This window comes from Bison bison, unplaced genomic scaffold, assembly GCF_000754665.1.
Source record: "Bison bison bison isolate TAMUID 2011002044 unplaced genomic scaffold, Bison_UMD1.0 scf7180017864525, whole genome shotgun sequence".
Taxonomy (NCBI): Eukaryota; Metazoa; Chordata; class Mammalia; order Artiodactyla; family Bovidae; genus Bison; species Bison bison.
The window spans coordinates 6,233,250-6,248,384 of NW_011495076.1; the positions used below are offsets into that span (position 1 = coordinate 6,233,250).

Consider the following 15,135-nt stretch of genomic DNA (forward strand, 5'->3'; position numbering starts at 1 on the left):
ATGTGAGAGTTGGACCATAAAGAAAGCTGAGCACCAAAGAGTTGATGCTTTTGAACTATGGTGTTGGAGAAGACTCTTGAGAGTCCCTTGGACTGCAAGGAGATCCAACCAGTCAATCTTAAAGGAAATCAGTCCTGAATATTCATTGGAAGCACTAATGCTGAAGCTGAAACTCCAATACTTTAGCCACCTGATGAGAAGAACTGACTCATTGGAAAAGACCCTGATGCTGGGAAAGATTGAAGACAGGAGAAGGGGACGACAGAGGATGAGATGGCTGGATGGCATCACTGACTCAATGGACATGAGTTTGAGCAATCTCCAGGAGTTGGTGATGGACAGGGAAGCCTGGTGTGCTGCAGCCCATGGGGTCGCAAAGTTGGACAGGACTGAGCCGAACTGAGAGACCCCCAGAGATTTCAGTCAGAGTTCGAATGATCCAAGAAGGTAGCAGCAGGAACAAGAAGTTTATGTTTCAGATTTATGACTAACAATTTGTTACACAAGTAAATACATTCTAAAAGTACTTATGAAACAACAAAAGCGTGAACTTTAAACAATTAAACTGTTGTTATTGATAAACATTTTCTTGGTTATATTTAAAAGTTGTCTGGCTGTCACTTACTACAATTAGAAGACATTTAATAAGCAAATAGTGACAACTGTTCTTAATAGTAAATCAGCCTTGATTATGTAAAATCAATTAAATGTGTATTATGACTAACTTCTGTAATTGAAAAAGCTGAAATAGTTTTGTAACTGACTGTTTTGACTCTGAAAAAAACAAATGTCCTTAATTGTGAAAACTCTAAGAAATACAGTGTAATCATAATGAGTTAATTTCTACCAATGTTTATTAATTCAGGCATTTCAAAACATAAAACACTGCGTCTTCAGGTGGTGAACAGAACTGCAAATATACTTCACTGTCTAGAATTGTATGTAAATGAATATATATAGTATATACATAAAATATATAGCACATACGTAATACACATATGTGTGTATGTGTGTGTATTCTACCATACAATATGGAATCATACTATTTAAAGAAACTCCTCTGAACTATAAAGAAACTTCTGGGCTGAAAAATACATCCCCTTATTTATTTTGTTATAAATTTGGGTTTCCACACGTTGAATATGCTTCAAGTTGACATATCTGTGGAAGTGGAGGCGATGAATAGCTAACATCAATATAAATATTGACTCTTCTTTCAGTATAGATTTTCAAAGTGCAGATGTTCACATAGAAATACTACCACTCTGTCCCTAAAGTAGAATATGCACTCAGGAGTATCTGTGTGGTCTTTTGCTATAGTCAAGACAGGTTTTGCCCTTCTAGCCATACTATCTCACTGAGTATGACTTTTTAGTACAGTGCCACTTAAGGCCATAGAATAAAACAAAATTAACTGATCTCCAAATGAGTTAAAGCTATCTACCTAGTATCATAACCCTAACATTGTGATTAAGCTAACTGGGCTTATGCTTTAAGCTTTAAACAAGAAAGGAAATAGTACCACATATGCGTGGTAGGTTTGAAGGGGAATATAGACACCACAAAACATGAAAGTGAAAGCTACTGGTATTTTCCATACCGACCCATATCCATATGCGTCAATACGACACAGAAAAAGCAGACCAACTGAAATGCAAAATTAATACAGTAAGTTCTCTGCATCCCTGAGTTCTGCATCCATGAATTCAAGCAACCACAGATTGAAAATATTTGGGGGAAAAAATTCCAGAAAGTTCCAGAAGGCAAAACTGGAATTTGCCATGCATTGAACACTATGCTAAATCCACTGCATGGTGTGATATGAAGGCTGCTATAGCCTCCTGCCTTCCCACAGATGCTCAGTCTCTGTTCAGTGCCTAGTTGTATGAACATTGTTCACCTCGCATCTTGTATATGGGCTGCTTATGCTGTATATACTCTTTGTTTCTATGAAGAAAACGGCTCTTAAAAAGCAATTAAGTGGTCACAGCATCCCTCAAAGGTTAAGAGAGAGCATAAAGTGCTCTCTTTAGAAGAGAAAATGAAAGTCTGAGATCTTTTGAAAACATAGCATGCTGCTTGCCAAAGTGGGTGGAAAGGTAGGCAAGAAGGAATCAAGCATTTGCACAATGCAGCAGAAAGAAGCTACAGTTTGTGGAAGTGTTAGTGCTTCCTACAGTGGCAACACCAGTGTCTCCAGTTGGTGTTAAATTCTTGCCAAGACTGAGAAAGCATTAAGTGTGGGGCTAGAGGAGACGTCACAGGAGCATATCCTGGCTGATGGCAAACTTCTGAGTGAAAAGCACCTCATTTGCAGGAGCACTGCTGTGCTCTGTGAGGGATCACTGTGAGGGAGCTGAGGAGTGCGAGAGGAAGGAGTGGAAGGCTGGTAAGCGATGACTGGTGAGCTACATAAAGATCACAGGAGAATTAGCATTGGCTGATGCCAAGGCAGCATTAGTGTTCCCAGAAAACCTCGAGAAACTTGTGCAAGAGAAAGACTATCTTCCAGAGCAAGGCTTCATTTGTGATGAAATGTGATGAAAACCAAAAATCGTCTGCCTGTATTCTAGCAATACGACAAGGAGGCATGGGTGATGGCCATCTTGTTCCTGGAATAGTCCCACCAGAGCTTCATTCCTGAGTGAAAAAAATTCTCAAAAAGACAAGGCTGTCATTCAAGGGCCTCCTCATTACTGGCGATGTCCCCAGCCATCCCCTATCTTTCTGCTTCACAGACAATTATGCGGATGCAATGTCCCTGCCCCCTTAATACTATGTCTATGCTGCAGCCATTAGATCAAGGCATCAAGTGTACTAAGGCAACTTGCCTCACATTCTCAAGGACTTGTGGATTTATGGAAGAGCTTCACAATTACAGAGACCACAGATTCCCCAAAGCCCAAGACAGGAGTGCATGTTGGAAGCCATATGGAATGAGGCTGTCTATGATTTCAGGGGCGTCCCCACTACTGATGCAAAAGTCAGGAATGTTCCAAGGAATTTGGTGGGGAAAGCTTCTCAAACATGATCAAGGACAATGTTGAAGCACAGAGAAACCCTTACCAAAAGAGAACTTGAAGGTCTACTGAAATCCTCTACAGACAATGATGATAGAGATGCAGAAGACTTAGAGCAGTTTTAGACTTAGAACCATCAGTTTGGACACTTGAAAAATCTGCAGCAATTTTTTAATAGTTTCATGTGTTAAAGGATATGAACTTCAGTATGATCCTTTGATGGAATGAAGCCTCTGCGTCACCTGACAGATAACAGCATACCTAGAACCCCCGCAAGATCTATTTGATGAAGAAACAGTTTTCTATAACAATGTTTCTAACTAAAGCACCTGACCTGCGATTGTGAAGCCTTGACTTTCAAGCTTGAAGAGCCCCGGCCTTCAGCCTTCATAGACTCTGACATTACCATCATTGAGCCTCCGCCAAAGTCTCAACAGCTGTAAGGGAAACCCAGTTGACCCTTCTAATGTTCTGCCAGAAGATTCTGCCTGATATCTCACCACTTACCACTACAGTGTCAGACATCTCATCCTCTCACCCCATGAGCGCTGTAACATCATAAAACAATCACCACTGTCATCACCATCACCACCATCATCATCTTATGAGGGTTATCAAGAGAGAAGAATCAGGGTTTCGGTGAGGGTTAAAAGACCCTGATGTGGAAAAGACTGAGGGCAGGAGGAGAAGGGGGCAACAGAAAATGAGATGGTTAGATGGCATCATTGACACAATGGACATGAGTTTGAGCAAACTCCAGGAAATAGTAAAAGACTGTGAAGCCTGGGGTGCCATGATTCATTTGGTCTCACAGAGCCGGACACAACTTAGAGACTGAAAAACAACACAGTGTGTGCATCTGAGAGAGAAGTGAATTTATATTTTCTCTGTTTATAATTACATTTTATATACATACTTGTATTTTAAATATCCTGTTTTATTCTATGTATTTCTCTTTCAAGTCATTAAATGAAAGCAATCTGTAAGTATTCAAAGAAAGAAAAATGTTATTTGTTGCTGATGTAGTTAGACCTATGGTGGTTGTGATTGTACTGAATATATACAGATGTTTCCTTGTCATTAGTATCTAAATAATACAGTATAGCAACTACATGGCATTTGCATTGTATTAGATATTAGAAATAATCTAGAGATGTTTTAAAGAATACAGGAGGATGTGCATAAGTTATATACCTTTTATATGAGGGACTTGAACATCTGTAAATTTTGGTATCTGAAGTCCCCTGTGGATACCAGGGGACAAGTGTATTAGTATGTAAAAGCTGAAATGAGGATATTTACATGGGCAGTCATACAAGATAATAGTGGTATTAGCAATCAGCTGGAGAAGACTACTGGAAACATGACTCAAGGGTTATCCTGTTTCTAACTGAGCTCACTCACCAGTTTGTCAGTGTTGGTCATACTGTAAGGAATGACATGCTAAGTTCAGGACAGGGGAAATCCTGGTAAAAGAGAATAGTGTGTGTGTAGTCATGTCCGATTCTTTGCAACCCTATGGACTATAGCCTTCCAGGCTTCTCTGTCCATGGGATTCTCCAAGCAAGAATACTGGAATGGGTTGCCATGCCCTCCTCCAAGGGGTGTTCTCGACCCAGGCATTGAACCCATCCATGTCTTCTGCATTGCAGGTGGATTCTTTACCACTGAACCACCTGGGAAGCCCAGGTGAACAGAGAGGAACAAGACAGTCTCGACCATTTTTAACTGGAGCCAACATTTAGCACCCAACCCCTTTTTTACCCAGAATTCATTTCTAACAAGGATGAACGACCAAATATCTGAAAAAAAAAGAAAAAGAGAGAGACAGAATTTTCATTCTTAGAAATACAAAAAATGCTTATTTTACCTATGGTGAATTGAGCTCTTGAAGTTTGCCTAATTGGGCCCACTAGGTGCTTGCGATGGACAGAAGCCGTAGAATTCATACATGCCCATCTGAGGTGTGTACTTCAAACAACACAGCCAGAATGTCTTCGGTGTAACTTTCTGTGTCCAGATAAAAATGTGATGTGTAAACTGATGTACCACCTTCCAGACCTATTGTCTCATGATTCTGGCTACCATGGAATAATTTTCAGGGTTAGGCAGTAAATAAAAAGAGGTGGATGGGAATGGGGGCATTTCAGTGGATGCCAGCATGAGAGTGGAGGGTGTCAGTGGTGAGGGGTTGACAACTGAGACCCAGACAGGTCAACATAGGTCTCAATAGATACCAGCACGCACTGAGGTCCAGCTGTTCCTCCCCTGAGGCTATCACAATATCCCCAAAGCAGAGATGCTACTCTGACAAGATGCAGAATTATAAACAGACTTAATTTGCCTTGAACTGCCTCAGAAGGTTCTTAGGTTTACCTCAATTTGAAAGGAATAGGTTTTGCTAGCAATAAAAAACCTAAATCCAGAAATGGCAAAACAAACATATATATTTTGCATACCTGGATTTTATGGCCTGAATATTTGCATGCATTCCATTGTATTTATTCTACTGCATATATCTGTGCATTACCATCTCTAGTTACTGTGGTGACATGCATTATTAATGTACCTACTGTGCCTTGGATTCAAATTTTCCTAGTAAAACTGAGTTAGGTATATGTGTGAAGATTCAAACTTTTCCAGTAAAACTGAGTTAGGTATACGTGTGAGAAGAGGTGATATTCCACAGGATCATGGAAACTATCTTAATTTCCCTAAAATATTTGCCTCTCATGGAGGATATTGACATTGTAGAAGTTAGAATATAAGTACAATATAAAGCTTTCTGGCTCATTTCTGTCCTAACCCTGTTGGACTTACTAATTTTTAAAATACAGTACCATTGTTTTACAGAAGAATTCTGTGGCTCCAATAACCACACACAATTGGCTCCTTTGAAAGGAGCAACTTTATGTCCCTCAGAGTTCACTGAATAGTATTTACAAACTGACTTCAGGAAAAAAAATATGCATGAGGTTTGAGATTTAACAAAATCCAACTACAACTGGTCACTTCTGAAAGCAGCATTGTCATTGGTGTTCTCAGCTTGACAGTCACTAACACAGCTCTGACAAGAATCCGCCTGCAATGCAGGAGACCCCAGTTCGATTCCTGGGTCGGGAAGATCCGCTGAAGAAGGGATAGGCTACCCATTCCAGTATTCTTGGGCTTCCCTGGTGGCTCAGCTGGTAAAGAATCTGCCTATAATGCGGGAGATGTGGGTTTGATCCCTGGGTTGGGAAGATCCTGTGGAGAAGGGAAAGGTTACCGACTCCAGAATTCTGGCCTGGAGAATCCTACACAGTCCATGGGGTTCCAAAGAGTCGGACACCATTGACCAACTTTCACTCGCTGTTATATTATCAGAAACTTCTTCAAAGTATTTTATTTCCTGCTATTTATACTGCAGTAACTTATTACAATGATAGCTTATTTATAAAATTTTAAACTAAAAAAAAAACAAAAACCTTCTACCATTAAATCAAATGTCTAATTCCTGTTTGTTTCTACATTTCCTAGTATTACCTTCCTCTCTGTTGGATGGAGTACATAGAGTTATAGAAAGGGATCAGAGCTAGAGGGGCTTAAGTTTTATATGGATTTTTAGTGGCCAAGAATAAATATCTTTGGAAAAAGGAGGCAGGGTGAGAATAGTAATTTTATTAGGGGTTAAAAGAATTGTGAGAGACCGTAAGGGAATCTGGGGTACCATAGAAGGAAAAGAGGGGAGGATATTTCTAAGAACTAAAAGAAACTACCTTCTTAGGGTAAACCAAGCCAAAGAGGTACAGAGCAGTGGCTAGAGAAACATAGCCAGGTAAGGAGGAAGAGCGTGCAGGGCCAGTAGATCCACCAAAGAGACCATTTAAGACAAAAGACCCTTAGAGTTGCTCAGTTTGGTTTCCAAAAATTTATCAGAGCCTCAGAATAAGACAGTTATGCTGTTATTACAATGTCATGATTGTCCTTTCCCCTATTAGGTTATCCTGGGAAAGTTTTATTCTTTGTAAGAAAATTCAGAGGTCAAAATTTACCTACTTGCAAGTGTTTTAGATATAGAACACCAAAGGAATTCCTTTTCAAAAATTACAACTATATCTCAACCTGTGATGCATTGTCTTGCTATTTTTAGTTGGCCGTATATAGTCAGCAATAACTATAAAATGTGTTCAGGTATGTCTTTTTAAATAAAAACTGAGTATGTTGAGGCTACAATTTGCCAGATGATTTACCCTTTTCTATCATTCTTTAGTATAAATATATAGCAGACATTTTTTTCTAGTCCATAAAGTTTTATTGCAAATACTGGGAACCCACTTAAAATGGAATAAACAGTGTCTACCCACATGTGTTTTTCCTTATAGGAAGCCACTTTGATTCTGGGTTAAAAGACATTGATTAATGTGAGAAGGCTCGCCTGCTTCTGTGAGCACTGGTCCTCTAATTCTGTACACACACAGAATGGACTCTAATCTCTCCAGCTGTCATGTTGATGCTCTTCGTGAGCTGTACATTTCACAGGCTCTGGAACCACTCTGCAGCTCAAACACGATCAACAGCTTTCCTCAAAACCAGAACAGCAGTGAAAGATTATTAAATCAAAATGGAAGCAAACTCTCCTCTTCGTGTATCCAAGAAACTCACAGGGGAACCTGATTTCCATATGGTTCCCACAGCTGATGCTTAATGACTATCTTCCAGACACAGGTAAAACCTTCATAATTCTCAAATACCTCTACAATGGAGTAAAACAAGGCCAAACAGAATGAAGGGAAATCATCTCCAACTGGTCTTACATGACTATAGGTTAAAATGCATGAAGGAGGCTTTTGATTTAAATAAAAGCAGATTCTCAGAAACATATGCTCACCACCCACCATTCTTCATCTGAATGGTAGAAATTTATGAGTCTCATTTCACTGTAGCATGGGACCTTTGCCAAGACACAAGAGCCCAAACATCAGTGATTAAGAAAGATGTCCAGTAAATAACATGTTTTCAGGGGGCTAATCTTTAGAGAGAGTTTAAAGGCAATGGCATCATATTTTGGATTGACCACATGAAGAGATGTTTTCACTTACAGATTATTAAACTTTGCTTTGGACTTTTAACTAATGTAAGCCTACTCCCTGAAATAAAATGTCATTCTTGAAAAGATATAACAAAATCACAAAAATACTTCTCACAAAAATCTTCTGATTCAGCTTCCTTGAAAAATGTAGAGCCCCAAAGCCTTGCTGATACATACTACCATATCTCTCCCACATTTTATCAGCTCTTTCTTGCCATTGCCATCTGTTTGCTTGCTTTTCCCACCCATTGCCTATCCCTGTAGGCTGTTCACTGGCACGCAAATGCCTCCCTCTAAATTCTTTAATCACATCATCCAAGCAGTGTTCCAGGTCTTCAATTCTTCTTCCCAAAGATTTTCTTCAACACTACCCTCCGTATAGTTTGGACACTATCCTCCTCAGATAATTTTTTTTCAAGTAAACACTATGTACATTTCTTCTGGCCTTCTGTTTCAAAAGCAGTTATCTGCCTTATGATCCAGCAATCCCACTGCTGGGCATACACACTGAGGAAACCAGAAGGGAAAGAGACATGTGTACCCCAATGTTCATCGCAGCACTGTTTATAATAGCCAGGACATGGAAGCAACCTAGATGTCCATCAGCAGATGAATGGATAAGAAAGCTATGGTACATATACACAATGGAGTATTACTCAGCCATTAAAAAGAATACATTTGAATCAGTTCTAATGAGGTGGATTGAAACTGGAGCCTATTATACAGAGTGAAGTAAGCCAGAAGGAAAAACACCAATACAGTATACTAACGCATATATATGGAATTTAGAAAGATGGTAACAATAACCCTGTGTACAAGACAGCAAAAGAGACACTGATGTATAGAACAGTCTTATGGACTCTGTGGGAGAGGGAGAGGGTGGGAAGATTTTGGAGAATGGCATTGAAACATGTAAAATATCATGTATGAAATGAGATGCCAGTCCAGGTTTGATGCACAATACTGGATGCTTGGGGCTAGTGCACTGGGACGACCCAGAGGGATGGTATGGGGAGGGAGGAGGGAGGAGGGTTCAGGATGGGGAACACATGTATACCTGTGGTGGATTCATTTTGATATTTGGCAAAACTAATACAATTATGTAAAGTTTAAAAATAAAATAAAATTAAAAAAAAAACATATTAATACATAAAAAAAAAAAGCAGTTATTTCCTGTTACACTGTCTTGTGTGATACAAAGGAGGAAAACTTCCTAAACATCTCATCTTTTACAATCATGGTTCCCTAAGTCCTTATCATCTCAGGCTTTAAAGACTTCAAGACAATACTCAGCGGAGTCCTATGATGGAGACGTAGCTAATTCAAGTGTTTCTGGAAAAGTCATATTTTCTTTTTATTAACTTTTAATACATAAAAGTCTAACTGTTCATAATTACACTGATCTAATCACATAATCAATATCCTAGAGTAAAACTGGTAGTTACAAATTTAAAACAAATATGTAACATGATTTAATAAAATAAAAATCAAGGAAATGGAACTCAAAGGTCACAACTCTACATGACTAAAAAGAAGATTAAAAAGTAAGGTAAATGATCATATTGTTGAAACTGATAGTATCTTTCTAACTCTACCACTCCCGTTCTAAATTAAAATCTCATTTTAAATGAGTTCCCAACAATCCAGCCTAATCATTTTAAGACAAAGCCGCAGCTGTTTAGGATGCAGGCAGTGTGATTGCTGTGGCCCTGTGTACTTGACCTCCTGCCTGTTAACAAAGAGAGTCAATTAATTATTTGCTGTTTTGAATGGTTATTTCACTTCACCTCCACCTTTCTTTAAGTGCTAAAAGGCTCAGTTGCTTTATCACCTTAACCTTAGCTTTAGTGAATGCACGCAGAATTTCTTAACTGCTAACAAATAAACCATTTTGACCCAGAAAGCTAATTTTCAGGACCACAGTGCCTACATGTCTTATGCTGGAGTCAGCAGAAGTGACACAGTAACCCAGTGGCTCATCCTCTTCCAGGAGAACCCCTTTGTTTTGAAGGGCAGCTTGGTGGCAAAGTTGTTTCCTGGACATAGGTGAGGAGACACACTAGTACTGCAACAGGTTTTATGGTCACAGTTACAGTGAAACACTGGTTTCATTAGAGTTTTTACCAAACACAAAAATGGAATGCTCTCAGTGTAAACTGAAAGTCTGTTGATTAACAGTGTATTGGTTTCTCCTGCATACGGTTAGTTTTTCCTATATACTCTTCAGGTTACATTAAGTTCAGTTGTGTAATCTCATAATTAAATTCTAAAACACTAAACTAGAACAAGAAAACAGCTTCAAAATAAATATGAAAATGGTTTTTTGCAATGTATGGATATAGTAGAACTGATACCATTTAAGTTTTAAATGTGAAAAACTAGCCATAAAGACAAAAGCTAGTCTGGAATCTATCAAGAATATTCTCACTTGTCTTGAATTCCTTTAATATTAATACCATGAAACATTTTAGAAGTTCCCAATTGCTATTTACTTATTTTTAGTCTCCTCCAGTTGAAGGGAAGATGTGATAGTAGTGATTGTCTTAACCTTCTCATTGAATACAGCCCGAAGTCAGTTACCAGGGCTTAAAAAAAGAACAGAAAAGTACTATTCCATAGTGAGTAGTTCATAAGAAACATACCAAGATGTTGCTATTAGCCCACAAAAGTGAAATCATATCATATTCTTTGTGTCTGGCTTATTTTAATTGGCGTAATGTCTTCAGGTTTATCCATGCTATCTCATGTATCTATATTCCATTTCCTAATTGTCATTTTCATGACTAACATGAGTCTTTGCTCATGAATGTGCAAAATGATTTATCAACCTAATAGCGATATCTTGGCATATTTTTTATGATCTAATAAAATGGCAACTGAAATTTTGGGAAAAAAGACTCATAATTCCTCAATTCTTTCCAAGAGAATTTATATTGACATGAAAATGACTGATTCTCTATAGTCTATAGATCTTAGTCTATGGATTAGTAGTTCTGAAACTTTAAAGTCTAGGGTTGAATCTTAGGATTTTAAAAAGCATCTAGATGATGCTGTTGGTGGTGGTCCTAGCCCACCTTTGACAGACACAACTGGAAACCCTCACATACAAAGTCTATGAAATTCAGCATATTGGATCCTCAGATATCCAATAAGACATAAGCCACAAAGAATAGTCACAAAGTGCTTCCAAAATGAACAGGACACAGAATAGTGATTTCAGAGCATGTACAAAATTCTAAACTAGTGGGAAAACCCCATTTCCCACTAGGAAAAAAAAAAAACATTCTAATAATTCCATATTTAACTCCAACCTGGAATTGGATCTACAACTAGTATGGAACAATGTAACTCAAGTAAGAAAGAGCAAAATGTTCCTTTTCCAGGGTTCCTTAGAGTACAAAAACCTCATTCAGTGTAAACAATGATCAGACATTATGGTGTAACAGAGAGGTTATGGTATTAGATACAGATAATTTATTTTTTACAATCATTAGATCATTCAACAAATATTTGCCAAATGACAATTAGGTACCAGGCACTCTGAATGACACTAGTTTATAAAACAGACCTTATAACAATTCATGGCACTCATGGTATTTTTAGGATTCAAGCCCATATGTAAGCAGTAGCATCTTGAGCAACTCATTTACTGCTCATAGCATCTTTTGTGGTATGGGGCATGACAATTGGCACCACTGACCCCCAAATCTTGCTTCAGAGAGCAAATGAATTTCTAAACAAACGCTTCTGAGCATCTGCTTTTTATAGAATGAACCTTGGGAAATAGTAAGTTGTATTGACCGATGCCAAGGGTTCAGTTCCTACTTTAGGGAAGAGGTTATAATCTCTGAAACTGAGACCACAAAATGCACTTCTCACCACAGAGATCACTATCTAACACTCTATGAGGCGTGTGCTCTGGTCTGTTACATGCAAAGACTGGCCACCAAGGAGAAATCTCCACTCTACTTCCAAATAAATGTCAAATGGCTTCTCTCTCTACAGATTCCCAGCTCTCTCCCGCCTCTCTTCTTTCTACACTCCCGCCTTCCTCTCTCTCTCTACCTCCCTTCCTTCTTAGAACCTCTTCATAAAACCTGTTAATAACTGAAGATGGTATAGAGAGATTAAGCCATTTTTAGGACCAATAATTTGTTGATTTTTTTTTTTCATTAGTTCATGAGCTGTTAAATTTGTAGCTAAATGTATTCTTACTGGGCAATTTAATTGCTCCAGTGAAATGCAAAATTTCCATCAACCAATTCTGTGGAGAAAGTGAAGGGAATCTAATTGTTCTGTCTATTGTATTTTTAATTAATTATCCTTCAGTGAAAAACCAGGTAACAAAAACAGTGATACTGTATTAAAAATGTTGAGGAAATTCATCAAATGGTTCACAAAGCATCCTTAAAACAGGTACAAATAGAGAAATCTAAGGCCTCAGAGATTCAGAATAAGCCACCAGAAAGTTGACACATGACAGGTATTTGCCTACATTTTAGTCTCATGTTTACTGATCCCTTTCTAGGATAATGGACCAGGCCATTTATTGGTAGGTTTTCTAGGCTTTTATCCTGAGTATTTTAAAATGTCAAAATTGACTTAAGTATGGTAATACTTTTAAAGAGAAACACAGTAAGTTCCCTACATACCAACTGCCAAGAGGCAAACATGTCTTCACGTGTCCAATCACATAAGTTAGTTCACCTGTCTGGTGTACACTGTCATGTGAGTGCATCCTCTACAAGTGTACTTCTGTGCTTTTGTGTACCTTACTGTAAAGCACTGTACAGTATAGAGTTCAGTACACCATAGAAATGCAGTGTCTTCATTTCAAGCCCAGGATGTCCAGAAGCAAGTATGAGTGCAGTGGTGATGCAGCTGGTACTACTGTACTTTTCAAGGTATTATATTGTAAGATTTAAAATGTTTTCATTTTTTATGTATGATTTGTGGGAAAAGATATTATAAACCTATTACAGTACAGTATTATACAGCCGATTGTACTAGTTGGGTACCTAGCGCTTCCCTGGTGGCTCAAGGCAACAAAGAATCCTCCTGCACTGCAGGAGACCTGGTTTCAATCCCTGGATTGGGAAGATCCCCTGGAGAAGGGAAAGGCTACTCACTCCAGTATTCTTGCCTGAGAATTCCACGGACAGAGGAGCCTAGAAGGCTACAGTCCATGGGCTTACAAAGTCAGACATGAGTGAGCAACTAACTTTCACTCTCAAGTGAATTTTGTTGAATTTAGGAACAAACTGAACTTATGAAACCACTCTCAGAACCGAACTTGTCTATATGCAGTACCTACATACCTTGTCTAAATGAGTACCTACATTTTACAATAAGAAAGTATGTCATAGACAAATATTTTCCAAAGAGCACAAATCAGATTGCTAGAACTGAGACTAGGACTATGTGTATGAGACTCTTCATTTATTAATCAGAACATTTTGTTATAATTTCTCATGGTAACCATTATTATTTTCATTTTTAAGAGGTCAATATAAAAACCTGTAAAGTAACACCAAAGAGAAATTAATGGTGACAGTCTAAAATTATTTTCATTCTTTCTAAAATGTATATTCACTATGAACACTGGTATGAAATAAACAGATCAAGTTGTTAATTGTTGAAAAAGACAAAATCCTACTTAAGATTATCATTTATACTAAGCATTCCATATTTCTATAATGAAAGATAAAATCATTGAATCACAATATGCATAGATTAATGATTGATATAAAGTTCCTGTAGAACCCTCCAGTTATTTTTCTGATGCTTTGATTTCTAAAATTCTTTGATAAATCTTTCTATGGTTTATATCTAAAAAACACTAATCCCTCTCTTAGAAAAATCTACAATTTTGCTAAAACATTTTATAATTCGTGACTTTAAAAACAGATAACTTTAAAATGTAAATATAACGTTAAAGATACATACAGCTTTTCCAGAACACATATATGTAAAATATATCCTCATGAATCCATATAGCATACGCTAATTTTGTCTGGGGTGGAAGGTACAATGTTGTCTGGCTATCAATACAAATTGCTCCAAAGACTTTTCTATTACTTTTAGTTTCCAATTATTTTTAAATTTTTTTTTCTGAAAATATCCTTTTACTCATCACCCAGAAATAACTGCTAGTAAAATATTGGTATTCACATTTTTCCATTTTTTATAATTCCACACATAATTTTTAAAAATAGAACTATATACTGCATACTGTTTTGTAATCTGTTCTTTTCAAAATTTAATACTTTACAATGACAAGATTTTCCAGATCCTAACTCCCAACAGAATGAGAAGTTTCAAGTGGGACTAACACAAATTAACAGTTATCCATGATTATCTGATTAATTCTATCAATACTGGTCTTCAGTGAGACACTAGCCCAAATTAGAACTTTGAGAGAATTGAATTATTGGGTTTGGGAGCAGTCACACTGCTAAAATTATGTGGGTAATTACCAATTCTTCCCTACAGTTAGGTCTATATTTGGCAAATCAAAACAACTGGTCGTGCTTTATGCAGTATTTAGGAAAACCTTGCTAAACTTACAATTAAGATCAGGACTGACAAAATAAACAATTAAAGCTAGTCTCCTGGGAAATAAAAAAAATGTTTAAAATAAAATTTGAGGATATCTTATTTAAATTTTTAGCAACTTTTCTTTCCCTGCATCTGGTCTTCTTCCACTTCTGCTGCCTTCCTTATTTTTGTTCTGTGGAGACAAGCATTATACAAAATCAACACCTGCCACCTTCTCAGTTAGGAGAGCTGAAACAACTCTATTCAATGTTTGGAATAATAACTACCTTCTCTTAACCTCTATTCTATCATTTCTTGGGGAAGAAAAAGAATGGGGAAACTAAATATAAAGGGATTAATTTAAAAACTGATAGTAGGATATTTAAGGTGAAACATACACTGCAAGATCTTTTTCAAAGACTTTTGAAAATATTCCAGTGACGATTGCTCATGTATAAAATGGTCATATCTATTAATGTGTACGTGCATGCATGCTAAGTCACTTTA

At 37.5% G+C, this 15,135-nt stretch overlaps 1 protein-coding gene across 1 annotated transcript in view; it reads right to left on the minus strand.

Annotated features, from left to right (window-relative positions):
* IMMP2L (IMP2 inner mitochondrial membrane peptidase-like (S. cerevisiae)) overlaps positions 1 to 15,135 on the minus strand; it is a 960,253-nt gene that overhangs the window by 309,546 nt on the left and 635,572 nt on the right. The window lies entirely within an intron of this gene.